The following is a 12,456-nucleotide window of genomic DNA, read 5'->3' on the forward strand; positions in this document are numbered from 1 at the left end:
GCTATGCACAGGCAGAATTCCCGAACAAGAGAGAAGGGTGCCATGGGATGGCAAGGATTGTGGACAGCCCTCTCGAATGGCAGTCGGCCATGCCAGAAGTCAGAAAGAAGGTGTTTCACCAGGCGCGGTGGCTCGCACCTCTAATCCCAGCACTTTGGGAGGCCGAGGTGGACGGATCACGAGGTCAGGAGATCGAGACCATCCTGGCTAACATGGTGAAACCCCGTCTCTACTAAAAATACATTTAAAAAAAAAAAAAAATTAGCCGGGTGTGGTGACAGGCGCCATAGTCCCAGCTACTTGGGAGGCTAAGGCAGGAGAATGGCGTGAATCCAGGAGGCGGAGCTTGCAGTGAGCCAAGATCGCACCACTGCACTCCAGCCTGGGCAACAGAGTGAGACTCCATCTCAAAAAAAAAAAGAAAAAGAAAAAAAAGAAAGTGTTTCAAGCAAGGGACAGACAGACTGTATTGCAAGCTACTGAGATGGAAGACAATGGACACAGAACATAGGTGGCCTTTATCCCAGGTCAGCCACAATCTAAGCCCCACAGGACTCTGCACATCCTTGATTCTGACCCTATCTCCCACCCATCCTGTGTTCCAGAAACCACCACAAGCACCAACCGCCCTGTCATTAGACTCTTCTTCTCCAAGCATGCTTCTAGCTGCACTCTCATGAAAACCTGGCTTCCCCTGGAGCTTTCGGGTGTAGAGATGTCTTTTCGCAGGATCCCTCTACCTCTGGGTCTGTAGGTGGGGTTGGGGCCCTCCTGGCTCCTTCCTAACACTACCAGGCCATTCTCCACCCTGGGAGCTACCATGTGTAAGCTTCCTGGTCTCAGAATCACCAGCACCACCTTCGCTCTGGTCGGCATCTTCATTTCTTGGTGATTTTAGCTCCTAACTCACTGTCATTCCCTCCATCTCCAAGTGTGGAAACTCAGTGCTTCCGAATCCACACAGGCAATCCTTCCAGCCTCCTGCCCTATATCCTAAAAGTACCTGGGTTTTGTTTGAATCAGGTATAGTAAAGTGACAGACTAGAAGACAAGTGCCACAAAGGAAGGATTTAGTACTCGTGGTTCTCAGGAGGAGGGGCCCTGCCATGCCACGCAGGGCCAGAAGGGGAAGTACCAGGGTCAGGAGGAGCCAGGAGAGAGCATGACCCAGAGCCTTTTTTTGTGTTTTCCTCAGGGTGAAAATGGACAAAGCAGGGTAGGTAAGTGTGAGCAAGTTTAGGATTAGATAGCTTGAATCATGTCAGCAGACTCTAGGTCACAGCAGGGGGCTCTAGCCGTCTGGTATCTGTCCCTGGGGGATGCAGGGCAGGAGAAATGCTGGCTTGGGGTGTGAGAGTCAGATCAGGAAGAGACTGGGGATATGGGCTCTGGATTGGTGTTTATAAAGTTGTTTGCTAGCTCTGGGAATTAGCCAGCCCTGGGAGGGGCAGCATCTCCCTGACTAGTAAAGCCCCCAAGATGTCAAAGCATAATAACATACAGAAAATGAAAAGTGTGGGCCGGGCGCAACGGCTCTGCCTGTAATCCCAGTACATTGGGAGGCCGAGGTGGGCAGATCACCTGAGGTCAGGAGTTCAAGACCAGCCTGGTCAACATGGTGAAATCCCATCTCTACTAATAATACAAAAAAAATCAGCCGGGCATGGTGGTGGCACACGCCTGTAATCCCAGCTACTCGGGAGGCTGAGATAGGAGAATCGCTTGAACCCAAGAGGTGGAGGTTGCAGTGAGCCGAGATTGGGCCATTGCACTCCAGCCTGGGCGACAAGAGCGAAACTACATCTCAAAAAAAAAAAAAAAAAAAAAAGGAAGGGAGGGAGGGAAAAGAAAAGTGTGGTAAACATGTGTCAGTCTCGTGGTTCCTCCTCCAAAACCCTCCTCTACCTCAGCAGTCTCCCTCCTAGGGCATGGTGCTTCCTCCTCCAAGATTCCGCCCACCTTTGCATCCCTGCTGCTCTTCCCACCAGGGGGGCTGCCCCTGGAACCTAGGCTGGCCCACAGCTTGCGTTAACTGGAAGAATTGCAATGAAACAGGCTGGGCGCAGTGGTCCATGCCTGTAATCCCAGCACTTTGGGAGGCCGAGGCGGGCGGATCGCTTGAGATCAGGAGATCGAGACCAGCCTGGCCAACATGGTGAAACCCCATCTCTACTAAAAATACAAAAATTAGCCAGGCGTGGTGGCACATGCCTGTAATACCAGCTACTCAGGAGGCTGTGGCAGGAGAATCACTTGAGCTCGGTGGGGGAGGTTGCAGTGAGCTGAGATCACGCCACTGCACTCCAGCCTGGGTGACAGAGTGAGACTTCATCTCAAAATCAAACAAACAAAACAAAAACAGTCAAGACTGGGTGTAGTGGCTCACATCTGTAATCCCAGCACTTTGGGAGGCCGAGGCGGGTGGATCACAAGGTCAAGAGATCGAGACCATCCTAGCCAACATGGAGAAACCTCACCTCTATTAAAAATACAAAAATTAGGCCGGGTGCGGTGGCTCACGCCTGTAATCCCAGCACTTTGGGAGGCCGAGGCGGGTGGATCACAAGGTCAGGAGATCGAGACCATCCTGGCTGACATGGTAAAACCCCATCTCGACTGAAAATACAAAAAATTAGCCGGGCGTGGTGGCGGGTGCCTGTAGTCCCAGCTACTCGGGAGGCTGAGGCAGCAGAATGGTGTGAACCCGGGAGGCGGAGCTGGCAGTGAGCCGAGATCGCGCCACTGCACTCCAGCCTGGTGACAGAGCGAGACTCCATCTCAAAACAACACAAACAAAAAAAGAAAGTCATAGGAGCAACACACATTCACGTGGAGGGGAGAATTTGATGGTGACAATTGACACAACCTACCACCCTAGCCAACAACAGCAGAACCAACCAGCTAAGCCCATCCTAAACTACAGAATCATGAGAAAATACATAGTTGTTTAAAGCCACTAAGTTTTGGGGTGGTTTATTATTATTATTATTATTATTATTATTACTTTTGAGACAGTCTCACTCTGTCGCCCTGGCTGGAGTGAAGTGGTGCGATCTCGGCTCACTCCAATCTCCACCTCCTGGGTTCAAGCAATTCTCCTGCCTCAGCCTCTCCAGTAGCTGGGACTACAGGCACCCATGACCATGCCCAGCTAATTTTCATATTTTTAGTAGAGACGGGGTTTTGCCATGTTGGCCAGGCTGGTCTTGAACTCCTGACCTCAGGTGATCCGCCCACCTCAGCCTCCCAAAGTGCTGGGATTACAGGCGTGAGTCACCGCGCCTGGCCTGGGGTGGTTTGTTATGAAGCAATAGATATAATAATTGGAACAGAAATTGGTGCTCAGAAGTGAGATACTGCCATAATTTTTTTTTTTTTTTTTTTTTTTTAGATGGAGTCTCGCTCTGTCGCCTAGGCTGGAGTGCAGTGGCATGATCTCCGCTCACTGCAAGCTCCACCTCCCGGGTTCACGCCATTCTCCTGCCCCAGCCTCCCAAGTAGCTGGGACTACAGGCGCCTGCCACCACACCTGGCTAATTTTTTGTATTTTTAGTAGAGATGGGGTTTCACCATGTTAGCCAGGATGGTCTCGCTCTCCTGATCTTGTGATCTGCCCACCTCAGCCTCCCAAAGTGCTGGGATTACAGGTGTGAGCCACTGTGACCGGCCTTCTTTTTTTTTTTTATTTTTTTATTTTGAGACAGAGTCTCACTGTCTCACCCGGGCTGCAGTGCAGTAATGCACTCTCAGCTCACTGCAACCTCTGCCTCCCAGGTTCAAGAGATTCTCCCGCCTCAGCCTCCCGAGTAGCTGGGACTACAGGCACCCACGACCATGCCCAGCTAATTTTTGTACTTTTAGTAGAGACGGGATTTCACCATATTGGCCAGGCTGGTCTCAAACTCCTGACCTTGTGATCCACCCGCCCCAGCCTCCCAAAGTGCTGAGATTACAGGCATGAGCCACTGCGCCAGGCCAACACTGCAACCTTCGCCTCCCAGGTTCAAGCAATTCTCCTGCCTCAGCCTCCCGAGTAGCTGGGATTACAGGCATGCAACACCATGCCCGGCTTATTTATTTATTTATTTATTTATTTATTTATTTATTTATTCATTCATTGAGACATAGTCTTGCTCTTGTCACCCAGGCTGGAGAGCAGCGGCACAATCTCAGCTCACTGCAACCTCTACCTCCCGGGTTGAAGTAATTCTCCTGCCTCAGCCTCCTGAGTAGCTGGGACTGCAGGCATGTGCCACCAAGCCCAGCTAATTTTTTTTTTTATTTTTAGTTGAGATGGGGTTTTACCATGTCAGTCAGGATGGTCTCGATCTCTTGACCTTGTGATCCCCCCATCTCGGCCTCCCAAAGTGCTGGGATTACAGGTGTGAGCCACCATGCCCTGACAATTTTGTATTTTTTTTAGTAGAGATGGGGTTTCTCCATGTGGGTCAAGCTGGTCTCGAACACCTGACCTCAGGTGATCTGCCCATCTCAGCCTCCCAAAGTGCTGGGATAACAGGTGTGAAACACTGCGCCTGGCCCCAAAAATTTTTAAATATGGCATTGACTTTGGAACCATGCAGCAGGAGGGGTCATGAGAAAGTTGCTATTGTAGGCTGGAGAAAGTATAGACTATTTACCTTCTGGCAAGACCATTGCCTGTGGAACGTGGCGGACAGAAAGTGCATGCTGTGATCTGACTTTCCTGACATAGAGTTTAAAGGGCCAATTGACTTCGTTCAGTTATTTATGAGAAAGTGAAAGTAACAAAAGAAAGATGATCTGAATAAACTCTCTTGGCCCGACACAGTGTCATACGCCTCTAATCCCAATGCTTTAGGAGGCCAAGGCAGGAGAACTGCTTGACCCCAGGAGGTCTAGGCTGCAGTGAGCCGTATTTGCACCACCGCACTAAAGCCTGGGAGACAGAGGGGGACCCTTTCACCCCAGAAAAAAAAGAACTTCCCCAAACTCCCACCAACACACCTACTAGCCTTTCTAGAACCTTCACATTGGCTACTGCCAAGGTGCACCGCCCTGTCCGACACAGTTCGTCATCCCCTCTCCTCTGCAGCCAACGCCTCATCCCTTTCCACCGTCGTCCCCATGGATGAACATCAGTGCCATGTCCCCTGCACCACGAATGCGCTCCTGACCTCCCCCCTCTTCCAGCCTCAGCTCCCTTCACTGCTCCTTTTCAGCAAAATGCTGCAGAAGAGCCGTCCATCTCAGCCTGCAACTCCTGTCCCTCATTCCTTCCGACACCCTTGGACATCTTCCCTCACCCCTCCACTGGCGCTGTACTTCTCAAGGTAACGGGCGTCCCCTGTGTTGCTAAATCCATTGATTCATCCCCAGTCTTCACTTTACCAGACCCAGCAGCAGCTGGGGCTGCCTTGCGGGCCTTCCTCCTACTTCACATCTTTGTTTTCTACTGAGTCCTCTTCTTTCCAATCTCTTTCCCCCTTAGTATGATAGTATTAAGTATCCCTTCTCTTTTTTTAAATGATACTCAATCTAGCATTTTAAAGAAATGTAATGTGCATTTTTTGCTGTTATAGTCATAATACATAAACTTCAATAAATACCATAGAACTTTTAAAAACTAAAAATTAACTTCCCGGCTGGGCGCGGTGGCTCATGCCTGTAATCCCTGCACTTTGGGAGGCTGAGGTGGGCGGATCACGAGGTCAGGAGATTGAGACCATCCTGGCTAACATGGTGAAACCCCGACTCTACTAAAAATACAAAAAATTAGTGGCGGGCACCTGTAGTCCCAGCTACTCCGGAGGCTGAGGCAGGAGAATGGCGTGAACCTAGGAGGCGGAGCTTGCAGTGAGCAGAGAGCGTACCACTGCACTCCAGCCTAGGCAACAGCAAGACTCTGTCTCAAAAAAAAAAAAAAAATAATAATAATAATAACTTCCCATACTTTTCTGATAAAGATTACAACATACTTCAAGCACCACTGTTTTTACTTAAAAAGTGAGTTTTATCTTTTTCTTGTTTACTTCACATACTACACTGATGTAAATATCCTTTTAAAATTTTTATTTATTGAATGTAAACTTTTATTATTTTTTTGGATATAGTATCTTCCTCTGTCGCCCAGGCTGGAGTGCAGTGGCATGATCTTGGCCCACTGCAACTTCTGGGTTCAAGGGATTCTCATGCTGCAGCCTCCCAAGTAGCTGGGATTACAGGTACCTGCCAGCACACCTGGTTAATTTTTGTATTTTTAGTAGAGATGGGGTGTCTCCATGTTGGTCAAGCTGGTCTCGAACTCCTGACCTCAGGTGATCCGCCCTCCTCGGCCTCCCAAAGTGCTGGGATTACAGGTGTGAGTCACCGCGCCTGGCCCTCATTTTTGTATTTTTAGTAGAGGTTTACAAACAGGTTTCTGCCATGTTGGCCAGACTGGTCTTGAACTCCTGACCTCAGGTGATCCACCCACCTCGGCCTCCCAAAGTGCTGGGATTACAGGTGTGAGCCACCAAGCCCGGCCTAACTTTAAACTTTTACTTTAGGTTTGGGGATACGTGAGGTTTGTTACATAGGTAAACACCTGTCACCAGGTTTGTTGTACATATTATCTCATCATCCAGGCATTAAGCCCAGTATTGTTTTCTTCTTCGTGTTCATAAGCTCTCATCATTTAGCTCCCACATGTAAGTGAGAACATGTGGTATTTGGTTTTCTGTTCCTGTGTTAGTTTGCTAAGGATGATCGCCTCCAGCTCCATCCATGTTCCCACAAAAGACATGCTCTCATTTTTTTATAGCTGCATAGTATTCCATGGTGTATATGTACCACAGCTTTTTTTTTTTTTTTTTTTTTTGAGACTGAGTCTCGCTCTGTCGCCCAGGCTGGGGTGCAATGGCGCAATCTCGGCTCACTGCAACCTCCACCTCCTAGACTCAAGCGATTCTCCTGCCTCAGCCTCTCAAGTAGCTGGGATTACAGGCACACACCATCACGCCCAGCTAATTTTTGTATTTTTAGTAGAGATGGGGTTTCACCATGTTGGCCAGGCTGGTCTTGTACTCCTGACCCCAGGTGTTCCACCCGCCTCAGCCACCCAAAGTGCTGGGATTACAGGCGTAAGCCACTGTGCCCGGCTGTACCACATTTTCTTTATCCAATCTGTCACTGATGGGCATTTAGGTTTTTGTTTGTTTGAGATGGAGTCTCACTCTGTAGCCCAGACTAGACTGCAGTGGTGGCATGATCTTGGCTCACTGCAACCTCCACCTCCCGGATTCAAGTGATTCTCCTGTCTCAGCCTCCCAACTACCTGGGATTACAGGCAACTGCCAGTACACCTGGCTAATTGTATTTTTAGTAGAGATGGGATTTCACCATGTTGGCCAGGCTGGTCTCGAACTCCTGACCTCAGGTGATCTGCCTGCCTCGTCCTCCAAAAGTGCTGGGATTACAGGCCTGAGCCACCGGGCTGGCCAGCATTTAGGTTGATTCCATGTCTTTGCTCTTGTGAATAGTGCTGCACTCTCTACATCCACGTTTTCCCTCGTGGTAATCTCATCCAGTTTTATGAGTTTTGCCATGGTTTGAATGCTTGTGTCCCTCCAAAATTCAGGGTCTCACTCTGTCACCCAGGCTGGAGTGCAGTGGCCCCATCACAGCCCACTGCAGCCTCAACATCCCCAGGCTCAGGTGATCCTTCCACCCCAGCCTCCCAAGTAGCTGTGACTGCAGGCATGGGCCACTATGCCTGGCTAATTTTTGTTTTTTGTAGAGACAGCATCTTGCCATGTTGCCCAGCCTGGTCTCAAACTCCTGGGCTCAAGCGATCCACCAACCTCAGCCTCCCAAAGTGCAGGGATTACAGGTGTGAGCCACTGCACCTGTCTCTAAGAGAGCTTTAAATATAATAAATGTGCTAATGATGCCAAACTTTTTTTTTGTTTTTTTGAGACAGAGTCTCACTCTATTGTCCAGGCTGGAGCGCAATGGCATGATCTCGGCTCACTGCAACCTCTGCCTCCCAGGTTCAAGTCATTCTCCTGCCTCAGCCTCCCGAGTAGCTGGGAATACAGGTGCGCACCACCACATCCGGCTAATTTTTGTATTTTTAGTAGAGACAGGGTTTCACCATGTTGGCCAAGCTGGTCTCGAACTCCTGACCTCGTGATCTGCCCGCCTCGGTCTCCCAAAATGCTGGGAGTACAGGCGTGAGCCACCGCGCTCAGCCATGATGCCAAACTTATATTCCCAGGCTGGACATCTCTGTGAACTCTATACTCACATATTCTACTTATACATTCAACTGCCTTGTAACCTTAACATGTAGCATAAGTAACACATTTTTATTTGGCTAAGCCGCTGAGAACTTGGGGTTGTTACTGCAGCATACCCAGGCCCATCCTGACATACACACCCCTCCACCACAGGTCCAAACATCACCACTTACCAGGAGAGGTCGAGTGTCCCTTATCCAAAATGCTCGGGACTAGAAGTGTTTCAGATTTTGGATTTTGGACTATTTGTATTATACTTGCCTGATGGCGCTTTCCATATCCAAAATCCAAAATGCTCCAATGAGCACTTCCTTTGAGTGTCATGTCAGTGCTTACAAGGTTCAGATTTTGCAGCATCTCAGATTTCGGATCTGAATGCTCATCCTGTACTTGCCGCCCCTCCAGCCGCCCCATGTGCTGCTGCTTCTCAGTGGCCAGTGCATCGGCCACCTCTCCATTTTCTTTCGAGACGAAGTCTTGCTCTGTCGCCCAGGCTGTAGTGCAGTGGCGTGATCTAGGCTCACTGCAAGCTCCACCTCCCAGGTTCAGGCCATCCATTTTCTTTCTTGACAGAGTCTTGCTGTTGCCCAGGTTGGAGTGCAGTGGAGTGATCTCAGCTCACTGCAACCTCTGCCTCCTGGGTTCAAGCGATTCTCCTGCCTCAGCCTCCTGAGTAGCTGGGATTACAGGCATGTGCCACCACACCTGGCTAATTTTTGTATTTTTAGTAGAGACGGGGTTTTGCCCTGTTGGCCAGGTTGGTGTTGAACTCCTGGCCTCAAGTGATCCACCCACCCCGGCCTCCCCAAGTGAGCCACCACACCCAGCCCCACCTCTCCATTTTCAAACATGCCAGACATGTCCCAGCTTAGGGCCTTTGCACAGGCCGTTCCTTCTGCCAAGAATGTTCTGCCCTGTATAGCCACACAGCTCACTCCATCTCCTTCCACTGCATGTTCCAATGCTGTTTTCTCAGAGGACGGCTCTGCCCACCCCTGCAGCAGGGCCTCTGACTGCCTTATGGTGATGGACTTGTTCTCCCCATTGCATTTCTCACTGGCCAACGCGGTGTATGGTTCCTCATTACATGTATGTTCTGCCCCCCTCACTCAAGTATGAGCCGGGGCTTTCATTGATTTTGTTCATTGGTGTGGAGCAGTTTCAGCAGTGGGAGGGGTGAAAGCCCAGCTGGAGTGGGCTGTCAGGAGACTTGGGCGGTAGGCAGAATGCCCCCCAAAGGTGTCACGCCCTCATGCCTGCGCCTGTAATATTATGTTACATAACAAAAGGGACTTTGCAGATGTAAGTAGGTTGCCAATTAGTGACCTTAAAATAGGGAGATTATCCTGTTTATCTGGGTGGACCCAATCTAATCACAGGAACACTTAAAGGCATAAAGCTTTCTCCAGCTGAAGGTGGGAGAAATGGGACAGAAAGGATCAAAGACGTGAAGTAGTAGAAAGGCTGGCTTTGGCCGGGCGCAATGGCTCACACCTGTAATCCCAGCATTTTGGGAGGCCGAGGCGGGCGGATCACTTGAAGCCGGGAGTTCAAGACTAGCCTGGCTGGCATGGTGAAACCATGTCTACTAAAAATTTAAAAATTAGCTGGGCATGGTGGAGGGCACCTGTAGTCCCAGCTACTCGGGAAGCTGAGGCAGGAGAATCACTTGAACCCGGGAGGCAGAGGTGGCAGCGACCCGAGATTGTACCACTGAACTCCGGCCTGGATGACGAAGCCAGACTCTGTCTAAAAAGAAAGTCTTGCTGGTTTTGAAGATGTGAGTGACCTCTAGAAGCTGAGAACAACCCCGGGCCGGCAGCCAGCAAGTGGAGACCTCATACAACCATGTGATGAATGTCAACAACCTGAAGGAGCCTGTAGCCCGGGTCTCCCCTAGGGCACCTGCTAAGAGCTGAGGCAGCCAACACCCTGATTTCAGCCCTGAGACCTGCAGCAGAGAAGCCAGTCAAACCCAACTGCACTTCTAACGCACAGAACCGTGAGATAATGGGTGCTCTTTTGTGGTTGGTTGTTATAAAGTGATAGAAAACGAATTAACTAGGAGATAAGAGGAGACGCCAAGTACAGACAACCTGTTAAAAACTTTTGCTGGGATGGGAAGCAGGAAAATGAGGCAGTGGCTGGAAAGGGACGGGGGAGTCAAGGGCTCCTTTTTAAGGTGCCTGCCCCTGGGAGAGGGAAGCTGCAGTGAGAGGAAGCACCGCCCCAGCGTTACATAATTCCACCCTCGCAGGACACAGAGGCAGGGGTGCCTCATTCATACTTGGGTAGAATGTGTAGATAAAGCAGCCGGCTTGTGGTGGACCAGGTATGAGTTCCCAAGCCAGCTGGGCACTGCCCGCAGCACTGCGCTGTGTCAACACCTGCAGGTCTTTCTCGGCTTTGGAGCCAAGAAGTCACCTTGCCAGGAACAGCCTCCAACCAATGACTGCAAGGTGAGGGGTGAATGCTGGGTCCCCTTGCAGCAGGGTGAAGGGTGAATGCCTTGGCTCCCCTGGCCCTCGGGGAGGGACTCTGAGGATGGTTCCTACACAACCGCCTGCTACAGTAACTGGACTGGTAGCACCCCCTTCCCTGCCTCACGCCCCTACCCTCCTGCTGGTGTCTCCTGGGGTCTTCTCTCAAGCTAACAATTTGGACTTTTTTTTTTTTTTGACGGAGTTTCACTCTGTTGCCCAGACTGGAGTGTGGTGGCACAATCTTGGCTCACTGCAACCTCTGCCTCCTGGGTTCAAGTGATGCTCCTGCCTCAGCCTCCCAAGTAGCTGGGAATACAAGTGTGTGCCACCACATCCGCTAATTTTTGTATTTTTAGTAGAAACGGGGTTTCACCCTGTTGGCCAAGCTGGTCTTGAACTCCTGACCTCAGGTGATCCACTTGCCTCGGCCTCCCAAAGTGCTGGGATTACAGGTATGAGCCACCAGGCCCGGACAAAATTTGGACTCGAATCCATTTCAAGTCAACCTCTGGGGGAACCTGGACTATGACACCAGTGCTTTTCAACTACCCTAGGGAGCACCCACCAAGCTCCACTTCTTTTCACAAAGCAGTTGCTCATAATCTCATCACACCCTTGCAACTCCATGAGGTTGAGATTGGTAGGGCAGGTACTTTTTTTTTTTTTTTTTGAGACGGAGTCTCGCTCTGTCGCCCAACCTGGAGTGCAGTGGCACGATCTCGGCTCACTGCAAGCTCTGCCTCCCGGGTTCAAGCCATTCTCTTGCCTCAGCCTCCCAAGTAGCTGGGACTACAGGCACCCGCCACCACGCCCGGCTTTTTTTTTTTTTGTATTTTTAGTAGAGACGGGGTTTCACCGTGTTAGCCAGGATGGTCTCCAGCTCCTGACCTCGTGATCCGCCCGCCTCGGCCTCCCAAAGTGCTAGGATTACAGGCGTGAGCCACCGCGCGCGGTCGGACAGGCATGTTTTGAGCAAGGCCCAGCCTGAACCCCAATGTGCGTCTCAGGCAGGCCAGGACTCATCAGCCCCTTCAGTCCTCTAGGGTGTCTGGGGTACTGGCAAGTACCAGGGGACCCAGAGATGGAACGTCTGGGCTCACTCATGTACACCCTTTGCAGGCTGGGGCACGGTGGCTCATGCCTGTAATCCCAGCACTTTGGGAGGCCGAGGTGGGCCGATCACCTCAGGTTGGGAGTTCGAGACCATCCTGGCCAATATGGAAAAACCTCACTTCTACTAAAAATACAAAAATTAGCCGGACATGGTGGCGCGTGCCTGTAATCCCAGCTACTCGGGAGGCTGAGGCAGGAGAGTCGCTTGAACCCAAGAGGCAGAGGCTGCAGTGAGCCGAGATCGTGCCACTGCACTCTAGCCTGGGTGACAGAGCAAAACTCTGGCTCAAAAAAAAAAAAAAAAAAAAAAAGCAAGAAAAGAAAACGGAACCCAGCAAGCCAGAAAGGAGCCTGTGCAGCTCCTCAGGTACAAGAGTCGCCCTTGAGGCAGGGTGAGGCCTCCTCACGGGCGACTGGACACCGGCGGAGCAGGACGCAGGACCTAGCCCCGTTCGCTCCAGGCTGCAGGGGAGCCACGCTGCCCACCACGGCGTACCCAGTCCCTCCCTGAGCGGGTCTCGGCTTTCCCGCGGAGCCTAATGGGCCTCACTGGAGTTCCGTTTCCAGACGCCTTGGACCAGGCTGCTCTGGAGGTCAGCCGC

The sequence above is a fragment of the Pan paniscus genome, chromosome 11 (assembly GCF_029289425.2).
Source record: "Pan paniscus chromosome 11, NHGRI_mPanPan1-v2.0_pri, whole genome shotgun sequence".
NCBI classification, from domain to species: domain Eukaryota; kingdom Metazoa; phylum Chordata; class Mammalia; order Primates; family Hominidae; genus Pan; species Pan paniscus.